Source organism: Rosa chinensis, chromosome 5 (assembly GCF_002994745.2).
Source record: "Rosa chinensis cultivar Old Blush chromosome 5, RchiOBHm-V2, whole genome shotgun sequence".
NCBI classification, from domain to species: Eukaryota; Viridiplantae; Streptophyta; class Magnoliopsida; order Rosales; family Rosaceae; genus Rosa; species Rosa chinensis.
This window is the reverse complement of record NC_037092.1, coordinates 25,361,326-25,379,359: the sequence shown is the minus strand read 5'-3', so window position 1 is coordinate 25,379,359 and position 18,034 is coordinate 25,361,326.

Below are 18,034 nucleotides of genomic sequence, written 5' to 3'. Positions count from 1 at the left end.
GTCCTCTTGAGAGGACATGGCGCCACCCAGCGGAGCTGGGTACGGCGCCTCCACCATGGATGGTGGCTTAGTGACGCCACAAGGTAGCATAATGGAGTCACAGGCCTTGGGTTCCACTAGAGAGCATAAGAGACCCATAGGTTTAATGGATTCTTGCCCTAGGAAGAGAGCAAGTTTGGCACAACCTAATCCATTGATCATTGATACTCAAAATCCGTCTAATGAGAATATTCTAGATTGTAGTTATGTCCAAGAGACATCATTGGGGGACAACTCAAAGTTAGAACAAATTTATGAGAATATAGAGTTCTCTACAAATTATACTAGTGTACATGAGGACGTGGGATTATTGAGACCAATGACATCGACCCTTGCTCCATTGAAGAATGACAACGTAGAGAAAATTGGCTTAAATGGAACAATGCGATCCAGGTTAAATTGGATTCACTGACGAAGGTGAAGGATTTCGGGCCTAAGATGCTGACACCTCCTAACATAAAACATGTTGACATAAATTGGTCTTTGGTAGAAAGCGTCATGAGAAAAAAGAGATTATAGACTCGCCTTATGGCCCAAGGCTTCTCACAACATCCTGGAATCAATTACGAGGAGACATATTCTCTCGTAATGGATGTCATTGCACTCTACTACCTTTTCAGTTTGGTAGTTTTCGAATAACTGAATATGCAGCTTATGAATGTGGTCATTAAGTATCTTTATGGGATCTAGATACAAAAATATACATGAATGTCCCTGATGGACTTCATTTACCCAAATCAAGTAGCTCTAGACCACAGAGCGCGTTTGCAATGAGAATGCAACGCTCACTGAGTGACTACTTGATTGGAAAGGGATATGATGAACTATGCCCGCGCGTTCCCATGACAAGTTCCGAATTTGCAATTGTTGCAGTTTATGTTGATGAACATAATTGGAACCCTTGATGAGTTAAGGGAAACCGCTGAAAAATCCGAGTTTGAGATGAAGGACCTTAGGAGAACACGGTTTTGTCTAGATTTAGAACTTGTATATCGTGTCAATGAATGTGCATTTTGGTAAAGTCAAGCCTGAAAGCACTCCTATGGTCATCCATAGTCTTGACCCTAAGAAGGATCTGTTTCGTCCCAGGGATGATGACGAAGATGTGTTAGTGGCAGAAATGCCCTACCTAAGTGCAATAAGCGCATAATTGTACTTAGCACAATGCAAGACCGGATACCTCATTTGTTGTGAACTTGTTGGATAGATATAGCCCTGCGCCAACGCGACTCCATTCGATACTTAAAAAGTACGATTGATATGGGCTTGTTCTATCCTTACAGAGATATGATGGATTATGACCCATCACATACTAGGAACGCCGCCAACACTGGCCTGCATCTCCTATCCCCATTCCAAAATGACATTAGTGTTTTGAAAGGTTTTGCTAATGTTAGGTACCTCTCTGACCCTCACAAAGGTCATTCCCAAAATGGTTATGTCTTTACCATGGGAACCGCCATATCTTGGATGTCTACGAAGCAAACTCTTGTCGCTACTTCTTCAAATCATGCAGAGATTATTGCTCTTTATGAGGCAGTTCATAAATGCATATGGTTGAGGTCCATAGTTGCACATATTAGAAGAATTTGTGGTTTGAAGTCTACCACAGATGAACATACGTACATTTATAAGGATAATGCAGCTTGCATTGAACAAATGAAGCAAGGTTTCATCATGGGCGACAACACCAGGCATATATTGCCTAAGTTGTTTTCTAAATCAGCAATAACAAACACTTCTAAAGATTGTAATGAATCAAATCCGATGGGATAATTTAGCAGACTTATTTACTAAGTAAGTCGTTACCCAAGTCTACTTTCGAGAAACATGTGAAGAGCATCGGAATGAGTAAAATATCCGAACTCCCATGATTGTAGCAATCAGGGGGAGATCTCGACATCAAGGGAAGGCATGATGTCTATATATTTGATCTCGAAAAGTGAAGGGTGTGTTGAACTCTTTTTCTCCTCCTCGAGGTTATTTTTGTCCCACATGATTTTTATTACTCGAGCAAGGTTTTTAGAGAGGTAACATTTGAAGTGTCATGGTGTCATGATGACATCATGTTTAGATGGCACAAGGGGGAGTGCTGAAGAATATTCTATTATTTGTGCCTTACCAAACTAGGAGTACTTTCTATTGTTGTAATAGGAGAAAATTATTTTAGAGTCCTAGTTCTAATTAGAATAGGATTCCATGTACTCAAAGATTATGTACTTGTACTCCCTATATATAGGGGGCTCTTATTATCAATGAAAGATACAACTGTTCTCTCAATTCTCTTTTCCTTAAACAGAGACAACTTATTGTTGAAATAGCAATTGCAAATCAAACAAATGAGGAAATTATTGCTTTAGTTGACCATCACGTTTTTCATCTTTTACATATTGTGGGCTATGCATGTAGCTAGCCATGTTGCAAACTTTGATTTTCCATTGCATATTTACTGCATTCTCATATGCAGATTGTATTGGTCTAGAGACAAAGCATTTAATGCTTGTTTGATAGTTGCGTTGTAAGAATCCCTATATAAGGGATCAAGTAGTACATTGTAGGTCATCCCAATTAACTCAATGAAAAGTTCATCAATAAGATACCAATAGTTAGTCTTCCAATTTCTCTCTTCCTCTGCTTTGTTAGTCTTGCTTCTTCTTTTTTAAGTGTGAGTGAGTGTGTGGTGTGATTTGTTTGTAAACCTATCACCCATTAGTTGGTGTTAGCTTGAAAGCTCAAGACTTATGAATTGGTAATCTGGGATCTTACTCTTACAGACTGAAACCAAACTGGTACTATATAAAGAGTAAGAAAGATCGAAGCCACATGTATGCTGTCTTTTAAACAACCTATCTGTGTTCTCCCCCTAAAATGTTTTTCCTTTTATTCTTGTGTTCTTTTAGATATCAAATATATGTTTTTTAATCATATGAAAGGATTTATTGAATTTGGCTGTGGTACATGTTACATGAAGAACGATTATATAGTTCTGGGGGAAGCCTAATTTGATCAGGGCATCTTGGAAAGCCTGGACAAATGAACAAAGATGGTAAAGCTTTGAAGAACAATGTTGGGGAAACTGATATTCTAATAGAAGCAAACCAAGATGCTCCAGTTAAGAGCGTAGATGGTCCATTGGAGTCATGGACCTTTAGTACTGCAGCATGCTATCATGGTACACCACATTGGGAGATTATGGAGAATTATACTAGTGGCAATTTTGGCAAGGTCTACCTAGCTACTGGTGATTCCATGGATGTTGTGGGTAAGGATGAAATTCACATCAAACTGTCCAGTAATGCCACATGGATTCTACGTGACGCGAAACACATTCCGGGTCATGCGTGGAATTTAATTTATGTGGATCAGTTGGTTGGAAAAGGCTATGGGATGACAATCTCTAGTGGTAGCTGGAAGGTTTCGACATGAGATTTTGCTTTTACCATCCCCCTTGATCCTAAATCAGCCTAACTGCATCACTTACCTATCCGCTTCACCCCAGTTCGACGGCGTAATAAGTGGGGCTTAATTTCTGCAAGTTATAATCAATAATTTAAGTATTAGCATGGAGCTTTGTAAACTTTTAAGTAGTGATGTTCTGTTTATTATGGCATAAAATGCTACTCATAATAGAATATTAATGTATTTGGTGAATGTTATTATGTATTGAAGGAAAGGATCTCATGTGATTAGAAGTATTGAAGGAAAGGATCTCATGTGATTAGACCTTTAATTTGTGTGATATTCTATAATATTCTTAATTAGTTGTAGGAGATGTTTTACTATTCTTAGACTTAGAATGGTGGATCTGATTTGTAACACAATGCATATAAGTTGTACCAAGTTGTATTGAAATCATTAAGAAGACAGTTTCTTCACTATACCATTTCTCTTTATGGTATCAAAGCAATGACTCTGAGACATAACTTGAGAACAAAGAAGCTACAAACAAACCCTCCATGGTAGGAGACGACATGAAGCAAGTTGATAAGAACGCGGCCTCGGCCTCACAGAAAACCCCAGAACCATGGGAGAATTCTAATCATCCACTCTTTCTCCATCATTCGGACCAACCTAGCGCAGTCCTTGTGTTATAACCATTGATGGAAGATAACTACACAACATGGGTCCAATCCATGAACATGGACCTAACCATCAAAAATAAGAAAGGTTTCGTTGATGGAACCCTCCAAAGACCGACTGACAACCCTAATGAGCAACAACAATGGGATCATTGCAACACACTTGTGAAGACTTGGCTGCTGGGAGCAATGTCAAAGGAAATCTCAGGCAGCATCATTCATTGCAAGGATGCAAGAGGTATGTGGCTTGAACTGCAAGAGAGATTCTCTCATACCAACACGATTCAACTGTTCCACATCGAGAATGCGATCCATGACTGTGAGCAAGGTGCAAGTTCAGTCACATCATTTTTCACAAAACTCAAGGGCCTCTGGGATGAAAAGGATGCACTTTGTGCGTTCCCTCCTTGTAGTTGTGAGACAGCCACGGAAGTCAAGGCTTATATGGAGACACAAAAGACCATGAAGTTTCCGATGGGGCTCGGTGACAGCTATGCAACGATTCGAAGCAACATAATAGGGATGGATCCCCTTCCGAGTGTGAACAAGGCATATGCAATAGCGCTGCGCCATGAGAAACAGGTAGAGGTGTCTAGTGGAAAATCAATAGCTCTACCCGAAGCATCTGCCTTCTCAGTGAAGAAGACCAGTCATGATGTTGATCCTACAGAAGAGGTCAGGTGTGAAAAATGCAACAAGACCAATCATAGCACAAAGAATTGCAGAGCGCACCTAAAATGTACCTATTGCTACTGGAAGGGGCACACCTATGAATATTGTCGTAGAAGAAAAACTGCAATAGAAAGAAGACAAGCACAATCAAGAGGTAACCATGTAGCTTCCTCAAATGATAACAAGGAGGCTATGAATACTTTTCCATTTTCACAAGAGGAGTGAAATCAGCTTCTAGGACTCTTGAACAAGACCAAGCCTGCTTCAGTCAACTAAGTCGGTAATATTCCAAGTTATAAGAAACTCTCAGGTAAAACATTTTCTCTTTCACAAAATGGTAAAGAGACAATATGGATATTGGATAGTGGTGCCACTGATCATATAGTTTGTAATCCTACTCTACTTACTTCACTAAAGCCTATCCACGATCGTTTGGTTAAAATTCCTGATGGAACCTCAGCGCATGTTACACATATTGGGACAGTGGTTTTCTCTTCCCACTTCACTCTTCACAATGTCCTTTGCGTCCCATTGTTCTATCTAAACTTAATCTCTATGATCAAATTGGCCTTTGATTCATTCTATATTACCATCTTTCTCAAACAAATTTGTGTCATACAGGACCTACGATCGAGGAAGATGATTGGGACGGGAATTGAGAGGGAGGGACTCTACTGCCTCAATCAACCACAAAAAGGAACATGCAATGTGGTACACACCAAAACACACAACCTGTGGCATCAAAAACTCGGCCATCCTGCCAGCAAAGTATCTTCATTATTTCCCTTCCTTGCAAATAAAGCTTCTGATGCAAGCAATTGTTCTATTTGCCCTTTAGCCAAACACATTAGACAATCTTTTCCATTTAGCACTACTTCTAGTGAATCTTGTTTTGGTTTAATACATGTTGACATAGGGGTGGTTATCATGTTCCTTCACTTTCTGGTGCACAATACTTCTTGACCATAGTTGATGATTATTTGAGAAGCACGTGGGTATACCTAATGAAATAAAAATTTGAAACGCAAACCCTACTCGTTAACTTCATTCACTTGGTTGAAAACCAATTCAGTAATAGAGTTAAGGTTGTTCGAAGTGACAATGGTCCAAAGTTTAAAATCACTCAATTCTATTCATCTAAAGGTATTGTTCACCAAACCAGTTGTGTCAACACACCACAAAAAAATGGTGTTGTTAAGCATAAACACAGACATTTACTAAATGTTGCTCGAGCTCTTCTCTTCCAAGCAAATATGCCTAAACGGTTTTGGGGGGATGCCATACTTATTGCGGCCTACCTAATAAACAGAACACCTACACCACTCCTTCAAGGAAAAACACTCTTCGAAAAACTCTTCGACAAAGAGCCAAGTTACTCTCATTTACGGGTATTTGGTTGTCATTGTTTTGTGTCCGCACATCCAGCCAGACCTAGCAAGTTTGATCCTCGCTCCACTGAGTGCATTTTTCTCAGGTACCCTCATGGCCAAAAAGGGTACAAAGTCTACAACTTGGCAGATAAGAAAATCCTAGTGTCACGAGATGTGATCTTCTTTGAGGATATGTTTCCTTTCCAGACCAATCCTGATATTCTTTCTCCATCAAACACGGATTTGTTTCCCTCACTAACTCAATCACCACATTCAGATATTGATCCAATCCCCATGGATATCCCTAGTGAACCAAACACCACAAATCACTCTAACCCTACTATTCCTCACCATAATCCCACATCTTCCGCTAATAGTCAATCCTCTGATATCCTACCTTATCCAAACACATCTTTGATTCCCAACACTTCATCATATCACACTCCTTCACAGGATGACCCTCCTACATTACCAACCTCACGACCCTCACAATCTTCACCACCACAACCACGCAAATCCACTCGACCCACCAAAACTCTAACCACACTGCAGGACTTTCATATTAAAGCATCCATCCCCTCACGGACCGGTCCATCACCTTCCTTGAGCGAGGTCGTCCCTTCAGGTACTGCTCATTCTCTCTCCAGTGTATTATCTTATGATAGACTCTCTTCTAATCATAAAGCCTTCACTACTAAGATAACTATCTAGAGAGAGCCTACCACTTTTTCTCAAGCAATTTAAGACGTGAAATGGCGAGAAGTCATGCAGCAAGAAGTTCAAGCACTTTAAGCCAATAAAACTTGGAGTTTGGTGCATCTTCCGGCTCATAAGTGACCCATTGGTTGTAAATAGGTCTACAAGATCAAGTACAACCCTGATGGAACAGTTGAGAGGTACAAAGCACGGTTCTTTGCTAAGGGATGCAACCAAGTTGAAGGGATCGACTGCAGAGAAACATTTGCACCCGTGGCCAAATTAACTACAGTCAGGGTTTTACTCAGTCTGGTTGCCATGCAAGGCTGGCATCTCCACCAATTGGACGTCAACAATTCATTCCTCAATGGTGATCTTCATGAGGACATGTACATGCACATTTCTCCTGGCTTCGGACGAAAGGGGGAGACTAGGGTTTGCAAATTGCACAAGTCATTATATGGGTTGAAGCAAGCTTCAAGACAATGGTTTCTCAAGCTTTCCACAGCGCTCAAATCAGCAGGCTTCCAGCAATCTTGGTCTGATTACTCACTATTCGTTCGAAACCATCAAGGTCGATTCACAGCCCTATTAGTATATGTTGATGATGTTATTTTAGCAGGGAATAGCTTGAAAGACATTGCAGAAACTAAACAATTTCTTTCGAGCCATTTCAAGCTAAAAGATATGGGACAATTAAAGTACTTTCTTGGGATAGAAGTGGCAAGATGTAAGTAGGGAATTGCCTTGTGCCAAAGGAAGTATGCATTGGAAGTTCTTGAAGATACAGGGTTTCTTGGTCCCAAACCCTCATAGTTTCCAGTTGAGCAGAACATAACACTCACACAAGGAGATGGAAGTTTGCTAAAGGACGCGTCCCAATATCGGAGACTTGTAGGAAGACTTATATATCTCACTATCACAAGGTCGGACCTTGTGTATGCTGTTCACATACTAAGCCAATTCATGGACAAGCCCAGACATCCACATCTTGAAGCAGTGCATACAGTGTTAAGGTATATTAAGCAAACACCCGGTCAAGGAACATTCTTGCCTTCAAAGGGACCATTGGAACTAAGGGCATATTGTGATGCAAACTGGGCACGTTGTAAGGACACAAGAAGATCAATAACTGGTTACTGCATTTTTCTTGGACATGCACCCATCTCATAGAAGACAAAGAAGCAAAGCACAGTGGCTCATTCAAGTGCGGAGGCTGAGTATCGCTCCATGGCTAACACATGTTGTGAAATAACATAGTTGCGAAATATATTGAGGGACTTGAACGTTGAACACATACAGCCAGTTAGATTAATTTGTGACAATCAAGCTGCCATTCACATAGCCTCAAACCCTGTGTTCCACAAACGCACGAAGCATATATCACTACAACAGAAATGCTAATTTGCGAGGAACAAATTTGTCGCTGAAAACTGAGATTTCCTCGCCGTAGTATTTTCGCGAGGAAAATATTTTGGTCACCAGTTCCTTGCGGTAGGGTGGTCAAGAAAAGTTTCCGTGAGAAAAATACTATTTCCTCGCCAATCCCTTTTCTCGATGAATATATTTTTTTCTCACCATTATTCTTTAGCTACAATTTGTTTCCTCGCCTAAACTCATACTTTTTTCTCACTAAAAATTTCTGAAGACCAAAAAATAGTCGTTAAATATATTTCCCTATAAAATAAATTTCATCGCTAAAGTATTATTTCCTCGCTAATGATATGTAAATAATTTAGAAATTATAAATAATAAAAAAATTGAAAAAACATTTTTCGTCGTTGTAGGTATCTTTTGGCAAGGAAGTCTTTCCTCACTATAAGCAATCTTTAACGAGGAAATTTATTTTCCTCCTTATATGTATCTTGTACGAGGGAAAACTATTCCTCGCTAAAGGTACTCAATGATGAGGAAATTTACATTTGTCGATGTAGGTTATATGTGTATTCCTCGCAAAGGTACTCAATGACGAGGAACTTTACATTTGTCGATATAGGTTATAAGGTTTGTAGCGAGGAAATTTACTTTTGTTGTTGTAGGTTGTATTTGCTATAGAGAGGAAATTTACTTTTGTCGTTGTAAGTTGTATAGTCTATAGCGAGGAAATTTATCTTTTGTCGTTGTATGTTGTATAGTCTATAGCGAGGAATTTTACTTTTGTCGTTGTAAGTTGGCTTTTGGCCCTCTGGGCCAGTGGTCTCCATCAGCCCACTTGATCCGCGGGCTTTTTGATGAGGCATATATATATATATATATATATAGACACACACACACTTCATTACTTTAAAAAGAAGAACAAAAGATTTCACTCCTACCCCCATGGTGACTCGAACTCATGACCTGGATCTTAAGTAGTGGGTGCTTTAACCACTGAGCTATATATATTTGAAATTGGAAGGTTTTACATAATTTTCCGCCAAACAAATAACGACGAAATCATTATTTCCTCCCTAATGGTTTCTTTTGACGAGGAAATAGTTCCTCATAACAGACGGACTTTAGCGAGGAAACCATACTTTTTGTGGCCATTGAATTTGACGGGTTGTACACAATTTTCCGCCAAAATCATAACGACGAAATTGTTATTTCCCCCCTAATTGCTTCTTTTGACGAGGAAATAGTTCCTCGTAAAAGACAGACTTTTAGCGAGGAAACCATACTTTTGTCGCCATTGAATTTGTAGGGTTTTACATAATTTTCCGCCAAACAAATAACGACGAAATCCTTATTTCCTCCCTAATTGTTTCTTTTGACGAGGAAATAGTTCCTCGTAAAAGACGGATTTTTAGCGAGAAAACCATACTTTTGTCGCCCTTGAATTTGTAGGGTTTTACATAATTTTCCGCCAAAAAAATAATGACGAAATCCTTATTTCCTCCCTAATTGCTTCTTTTGACGAGGAAATAGTTCCTCGTAAAAGACGAATTTTTAGCGAGGAAACCATACTTTTGTCGCCCTTTAATTTGGAGGGTTTTACATAATTTTCCGCCAAACAAATAACGACGAAATCGTTAGTTCCTCCCTAATTTCTTCTTTTGATGAGGAAATAGTTCCTCGTAAAAGATGGACTTTTAGCGAGGAAACCCTACTTTTGTCGCCTTTGAATTTAGCGGGTTTTACATAATTTTCCGCCAAACAAATAACGACGAAATCATTATTTCCTCCCTAATTGCTTCTTTTGACCAGGAAATAGTTCCTCGTAAAAGACGGACTTTTAGCGAGGAAACCATACTTTTGTCGCCCTTGAATTTGGAGGGTTTTATATAATTTTTCGCCAAACAAATAACGATGAAATCTTTATTTCCTCCCTAATTGCTTCTTTTGACGAGGAAATAGTTCCTCGTAAAACACGTACTTTTAGCGAGGAAACCATAGTCTTGTCACCATTGAATTTGGCGGGTTTTACATAATTTTCCGCCAAAGTAATAACGACGAAATCGTTATTTCCTCCATAATTGCTTCTTTTGACAAGGAAATAATTCCTCTTAAAATACGTACTTTTTGCGAGGAAACCATAGTTTTGTCACCATTGAATTTAGCGGGTTTTACATAATTTTCCGCCAAAGTAATAACGACAAAATCGTTATTTCCTCGTTGAATATTGTTTTCGCGATGAAAAAATTCCTCACCCAAGTTTCATATTTCCTCACTAATAACATGATGATTTAGACGACCAAATTATGCTCACCTTTAGTGATGAACTAAAATATTCATCGTAGTGTATAGTGAGGAAAATATGTTTCTCGCAGAAAACCTAACAACATTTAGTGAGGAATCGAAATATTCCTCTTAAAAAGTGACATTTACTGAGGAAAATAAATTCCCCGCAAAAAACTTAGTCGCTAAAAAGCCTTTCTGTTATAGTGTAGAGATTGATTGTCATGTTGTGCGTGAAAAGGTGCAAAGAGGACTGATTAAAACGGTGCACGTTCGTACCAAGGAGCAACCAGTAGACTTGTTCACCAAGCCACTGAGCTTGAATCAGTTTTCTACGTTACTAGGCAAGTTAGGTGTAATTAACATACACACCAACTTGAAGGGGCGTATTGAAGGAAAGGATCTCATGTGATTAGAAGTATTGAAGGAAAGGATATCATGTGATTAGACGTTTAATTTGTGTGATATTCTGTAATATTCTTAATTAGTTGTAGGAGATGTTTTACTATTCTTAGACCTAGAATGGTGGATCTGATTTGTAACACAATGCATATAAGTTGTACCAAGTTGTATTGAAATGATTAAGAAGACAATTTCTTCACTATACCATTACTCTTTATTATGTATTGCAGTTCCTTAAAGATTTTATCTTGTCTACAACATTTTGTGTTTCCTAATGTTAGTGAATATCACTAAGCACATATATGCTCTCTGCAAGTCATGCATTTGGAGAACGTTTCCAATATATATACATATTCGATGACCAAACTATCTTTCTGATTCTCCTTAAGCAAACAAAGCATAAGATATATTTTATGTATTTAGTTTCCAAAAAATTGCTGCATTGTGAGCATGCTGGTGTGGTGGGCAGTGTACATTGTGTGAAGATTAGTGCACAAATAACCAGACCACCATTGTCATCCTTGAAGAATTGCTATGTGTATAAGGAAATTGGAATGTAGAGAGAATTAGGAGAATAGTTGTGTGTATTCATTGATAAATTGATAATAAGAGCCCTATATATAGGGATTACAAAATACATTATCTTGGAGTACAAAGATTCTTATTCTAACTTGGAGTAGGAAATCTCTCCTATTATAACTATAGAACTAATCTTAATTTGACAGGGCACACTAAATGTCAACATTCTTCAACACTCCCCCTTGTGCCCTTGTGCCGCTCAAACTTGGTGGTAACGCTTTGATCGTTGCCTCATTAAAAACCTTACTCGAGTAATAAAAACCATGTAGGACAAAAACAACCTCGAGGAGGAGAAAAAGAGTATAACACGTCCTTCACTCTTTGAGATTGAACATTTAGACATCATACCTCCATCTGATGTTGACATCTCCCCCTGATTACTACAATCATAGGAGTTCGGATAATGCTCTTCACATGTTTCTCGAAGGTAGATTTAAGTAACGACTTAGTGAATAAGTTCACCACATTATTCTCTGATCGAATTTGATTCACTTCAATCTTTAGAAGTGATTGTTGTTGCTGATTGTAAAAGAACTTAGGCAATATATGCTTGGTGTTGTTGCCCTTAATGAAACCTAACTTCATTTGTTCAACACAAGCTGCATTATCCTCAAAAATGCATGTAGGTTCATATGTGGTAGACTTCAAACCACAAGTTCCTTGAATATGTCTAATTATAGACCTTAGCCATATGTATTCACGCACAGCTTCATGTAGAACACAATAATTTCTACATGATTCGAGGAAATAGCAACAAGGGTATGTTTTGTAGACCTCCAAGATATCGCGGTGCTTCCCATGGTAAAAATATAACCAGTTTGGGAGCGACCTTTGTGAGAGTCAGAGAGATATCCTACATCAGCAAAACCTATCAAAACATCACCATCATTTTGATGTAAGGGAGGTGGGTGAGGCCGGCCGCCCTAAATGGTGGCGGCAGCGATAAGGCCGGCCACGATGGTGTAGACTGCGGTGTTTTACCGTATGGGGTCTGATCCCATAATTCTGTCATTCCTCTTCTCTCTGTAGGGATAAAAGAAGCTCATATCTATCGTACCATTTAAGTATCGAAAGATTGTGTTTACACCAATTCAATGGCATTGTGTTGGCGCATAGCTACATCTAGCCAACAAGTTCAAAACAAATGAGGTATCCGGTCTTGTATTGTGTTAAGTACAATAATGAGCTTATTGCACTTAGGTAGGGCACTTCTGCCAATTTACATGTCTTCGTCATCATCCTTGGGATGAAACGTATCCCTCTTAGGGCAAAAACTACGGACGGCCATGCGAGTGCATCTTGACTTTATCAAAGTGCCAAAGCATTCATTGACATGGTATACAAGTTCTAAATCTAGACAAAATCGTGTTTTCCTAAGGTCCTTCATCTCAAACTCTGATTTCAAGTGTTTAGCGGTTTCTCTTATCTCTCAAGGGTTCCAATTATGTTTATCAACATAAGCCATGAAAATTGCAAATCCGAAACTCGTCGTGGAAACGCACGGGTATAGTTCATCATATCCCTTCCCAATCAAGTAATCACTTTAGTGAGCGTGTCAACCTCATTACAAACGCGCTCTGTGATCTAGAGCCACTTGACTTGGGTAAATGAAGTTTACAAGAACCTTCATTCAATGTTCTAAAAAAATGGCCTAGGTGGTAAGGAACTGATCAGATTTTGGCCTAGGCGCTGCCCTTAGGTGCTAGGCTACTAGGCGTCTGCCTAGGCTGGCTAGGCGGTGCCGCTTGGGCTGTGCTAGGCGGGGACTAGGCAGCCCTAAACCCTAATTTAGTCTATATTTTGACCATTTTTATATTTATAATTAATTTTTAGACTTTGAATATGTTATTTATATTATTATAGGTCATAAAAATAATTTTTTTAAAAAAAAACCTCCTAGACCCCTAGGCGCTAGTCCTCGGGTCACCGCCCGACTAGCGCCTAGTATTTTTTAGAACCTTGCCTTCATTATATTCCGTATCTAGATCCCCATAAAGGTACGTAGTGACCACATTCGTAAGTTGCATGTTTATTTATTCGGAAACTACCAAATTGACGAGGTAGTGGTAGGGGTCATCATTTAGCCCTTCGGCCCTAAGCCCGCCCAAAGCCCGCCTGGCCCATAGGGCTGAAGCCCTACCCGTTTGAGCCCGTTAGGGCCAAGCCCGGCCCGGCCCTCTAGGCCCTCCTGTTTAAGCCCTAATATTTTCTATTTTTTCTATTTTAAAAATAAATTTCTCTTTTTTCTATAGCATACAACTTATCTCTTTTTTGGAAATTGATTTCCTAAGCTTTATTTTCTTTAATTCTTGTTTCCTTTTTTAAATAAAAATTAATTTAAAGATTTAGAGAGATAGTTAATTAAAGGGAAAATTTTACAAACAGTACACCAAGTAAAGGCCACTCATAATTTCCATACATAAAGTTCCAAACTGAACATTTTGGTACATGGACTTTTGAGCCCGACCCACTATGTAGACACGACGTCAATGACACCGTTAAATATTACCTTGCAGAAAAGGGTAATTTGATACTCTCACACTCTAATTCATTTTTTTTGGTAAAAAAAAAAAAAAGGAAAAACAGTTCTCCTCTCTCTCTCTCTCTTGCTCGTGGAGCCGGAAGAAGGAAGAAGAAAGAGATAAAAACGAAGGGGAAAAAAAACAGAAAAAAAAAATTATTAAAAAAAAAAAGAACTAAAGGCATAATAGACATTTTGGTGTCAAATTAACGGCGTCAATGACGTCGTGTAATGATAGTGGGTCGAGTTTCAGATTTCGTATACCGAAATGATTGGTTTGGAACTTTATGTATAAGAATTATTAGTGGCCTTTACTTGGTGTACTGTTTGTGAAATTTTCCCTTAATTAAATATAACCTCATTAACTAATATTTATAAATGTTATAACTTATAAGTTAATCTCAATATATATATATATATAGGTCCTATCCAGAGCGAGGCATCGCTTTGAAATTTCAGAGCGAGGTTAGGGTTTAGGGTCACTTTTCGGTCGCATATTCACATCTCAACCGTTCAGTTTTTAGGTACTAATGTATAGATCATCTCTGCAAAATTTCAGCTAAATTGATGGTCGTACGTTAAGGCATTGATAACTGCCTTAAAGCTAGTACGGTTCAGGTTGGACAGATTCAGTTCGTCCATTGGTTTAAGCGAATTAGATACCTTAAAGACCATCAATTTCGTTGAAATTTTGCAGAGATGATCTATACATTAGTACCTAAAAACTGAACGGTTGAGATGTGGATATGCAACCGAAAAGTGACCCTAAACCCTAACCTCGCTCTGAAATTTCAAAGCGATGCCTCGCTCTGGATAGGATCTGTATATATATATATATATATATATATATATATATATATATATATTAAATATGATCAACAAAAAACAATGAGTCTTATATTGCCTATATGACCATGGAGCCACATTTTAAGGAAAAAGAATAATGTATTTCTTTTTGTTAAACAAATTAAAGCCCTTTTAGGCCCATTTCGGCCCTATTTGGAAGGCCGGCCCTTTTGGCCCTATAACTCGGGCTTTTCGGGCGGGTAAGGGTTAGCATATTTAAGCCTCAGCCCTACCCTACCCGGCCCTAAATTTTGTTGACTTTGACTAGGCCCGGCCCGGCCCTACCCTAAGCCCTAAAATTTAGGGTAGGACAGGCCCTAGCCCGGCCCATGATGACCCCTAGGTAATGGAGTGCAATGACATTCATTACGAGAGAATATTCTTCTCGTAGTTGATTCCAGGGCATTTTGTGAGAAGTCTTGCGCTATAAGGTGAGATTACCATATCTTTTTCTCATCACGCTATCTAACGAAGACCTATTAATATCAACAGGTTTTATGTTAGGAGGTGTTCGCCTCTCAGGCCTGAAATCCTTCCTCTTCGTTAGTGAATCCAATTCAGCCTGGATTACTTATTTCCATTTAGGCCAATTTTCTCTCGTTGACATTCTTCAACGGAGCAAGGTTCGACGACATTGATCTCAATAATCCCACGTGCTCATGTACACTAGTGTAGTTTGTAGAGATTTCTATATTCACAGGAATTGGTTCTAACATTGAGGCGTCCCTCAATGTTGTCTCTTGGACATAACCACAATCCAGAATATTCTCATGACATGGATTTTGAGTATCAATGATCGATGGATCAAGTTGTGCCAAACTCGCTCACTTTCTAGGGTGAGAATCCATCGAACCTATGGGTCTCCTACGCTCTCTAGTGGAATCCATGGCCTATAACGCCATTATGCCACCTTGTGGCATCATCATACCACTATCCATGGTGGTGGTGTCGTGCCCATCTCTTCTAGGTGGCGCCATGTCTTCTTGTGGGGAAATTAATTCTTGTGGGGATGTTTGCAGCAGGTATATGTGATCTTGTCACTTTTAGGGGATCGAGATGAGACATAGTGGGGACAGACCCCGACAATTCATGTCGTTCTTTTTGAACATTGACACTCTAATCTCCCCCTAACGACGGGAAGATTGTCTCATCAAAGTGACAATCCGCAAATTTAGCGGAAAAGAGATCGACTGTCAAGGATTCTACATAGCGGACTTATAGTTGGAGATTTATATCCAACACAAATATATATATATATATATATATATGCATTCGTTGCAATAACCCATTTTGATGCGTTGTGGCAGTGCAATTGGCACATAAACTGCACACTTATATATGCATACGTACGAGATATTAAACTCGCACCCAGTCACTAGCTGTAACATAAATAAAAGTTGAGTGGCTATGACTCGTAAAAGAATTAGCATAGCTGCATGCGATATTGCATAACCCCAAGCGGAAATATTGGTGCGCATTACCAATGTCCGGGCTACCATCGTAGTCATTTAATGGTGGCTTTTTCGCAAGACCATTGGGGTGTGTACATGGGAATATAATGCCTAATATGAATCCCTAATGATACGCAATAGTCATCGAAATTTTTTCGATATAAACTCTTTAGTATTATCAATTCGAATTGACTGAATGGGATGATCCGGGTAGTGAATCCATAGCCATATGATCTGGGCTAGGAGTTTATCATAAGTAGCATTACGAGAGGACGATAGCGCGACACGTGACCAGCGTGTCCGCACATCAACCAACACCATAAAACATCTAAGTAGTTCGCAAGTTGATTGAATTGATTCACAGAATCCCCTTGGATTCTATGTAAAAATGGAATTATTTCCTTAGTGTCCTTTGTGTAGGATGGTCTCGATCCTAAAAGGCAGGCTTTACATAACAAAAGATGGGCTTTAGAAGCAACCAATAAGGAGTTTGGTTGAGCCATGAAATCACAATTGACTTTAGAAGTAAAAAGAGGAGTTGAATTGGGGTTCTTGGCGTCAAAGCCAATTGATGGCCGCAGGGGGTAGGCAGCGCAGGCCATTGGTGGCCGATCTAGCACGGTGGTGGCACCTTGAAGAGCAGGGGTGTGTCATGCTTCTCCTCGAATCAATTTTTGATTCTTACTTCTCTTCGTTCTAAAGAATGGTGGTCTGTGTGAAGCCTTTAATAGACGGATCATCATGTCACGACTTGGGTGTCCCAAACGGTCATGCTAAAGCCTATATGTGTCGGAAATCCATAACATCTCTCATGACATGGTTTGATTTGATGATTTGAATAGTGGTTGCATACAACCCATTAGAACGACATATAAGTTTCTCTAATACTCGTTTATGTTTGTAGTCATTAGAGGTGATGCAAAGGAACTCTTGTCCATTCTTATAATGTGTTTCCACATGAAAACCATTGGCTCTTGTATCTTTAAAGCTCAGAAGGGTTCTTCTAGCCCTAGGAGTGTAGAGAGCTTCAGTGACATGAATGATTGTGCTATTTGGCAATAAGAATTGAGCTGGTCCTCGACCATGAATCAATTTATATGACCCTACCATCATAGTCATTGAAGATCGAATAGGCGTCATCTCAAGAAATAACTGCCTATTTCGAAGTATGGTGTGCGTAGTAGCACTATCGACAAGGCATTCTAGCTCTCTGAGAAACATAATTGAATGAATAAAGTTCGAATTAAAATCGACACTTTATTTCAATGAAAGCCAATGATTATGTCAAAATTTATAAATCAAAATTTAATCCAAAAATGATAGTCAAGCTTAGACAAGCAGTAGTTACTCAATCTCTTCGGTAACTCCAATTTGATTGTGACCAGGTAAGGCGAGATTTTGGTGGAGCTATGCTCACTTGTAAAACCGTTCTCTAAGTTTAAACCTTTCCTAGACACCACAATTAATTGGATGAGCCTAGTGAGAAAGGGTTATAACCACTGTCTTTGTTGATAATTTCCAAAATTTGGATTTGGATTGAAAACGATGATGTTTGTATGGTCAAATTTTAATGCTCATGAACGCTCTTAGTCCTTAATATTTCTATGCTCACGAACGCTTTTAGTTTGTGGTTTACGAACGCTTTAGTTCGTAATTTAGCGTGAGCTCCCCACGGTTCCGCTTTTGTGGATTGAACCCACGTTATAAGAAAGGTAGGATGTA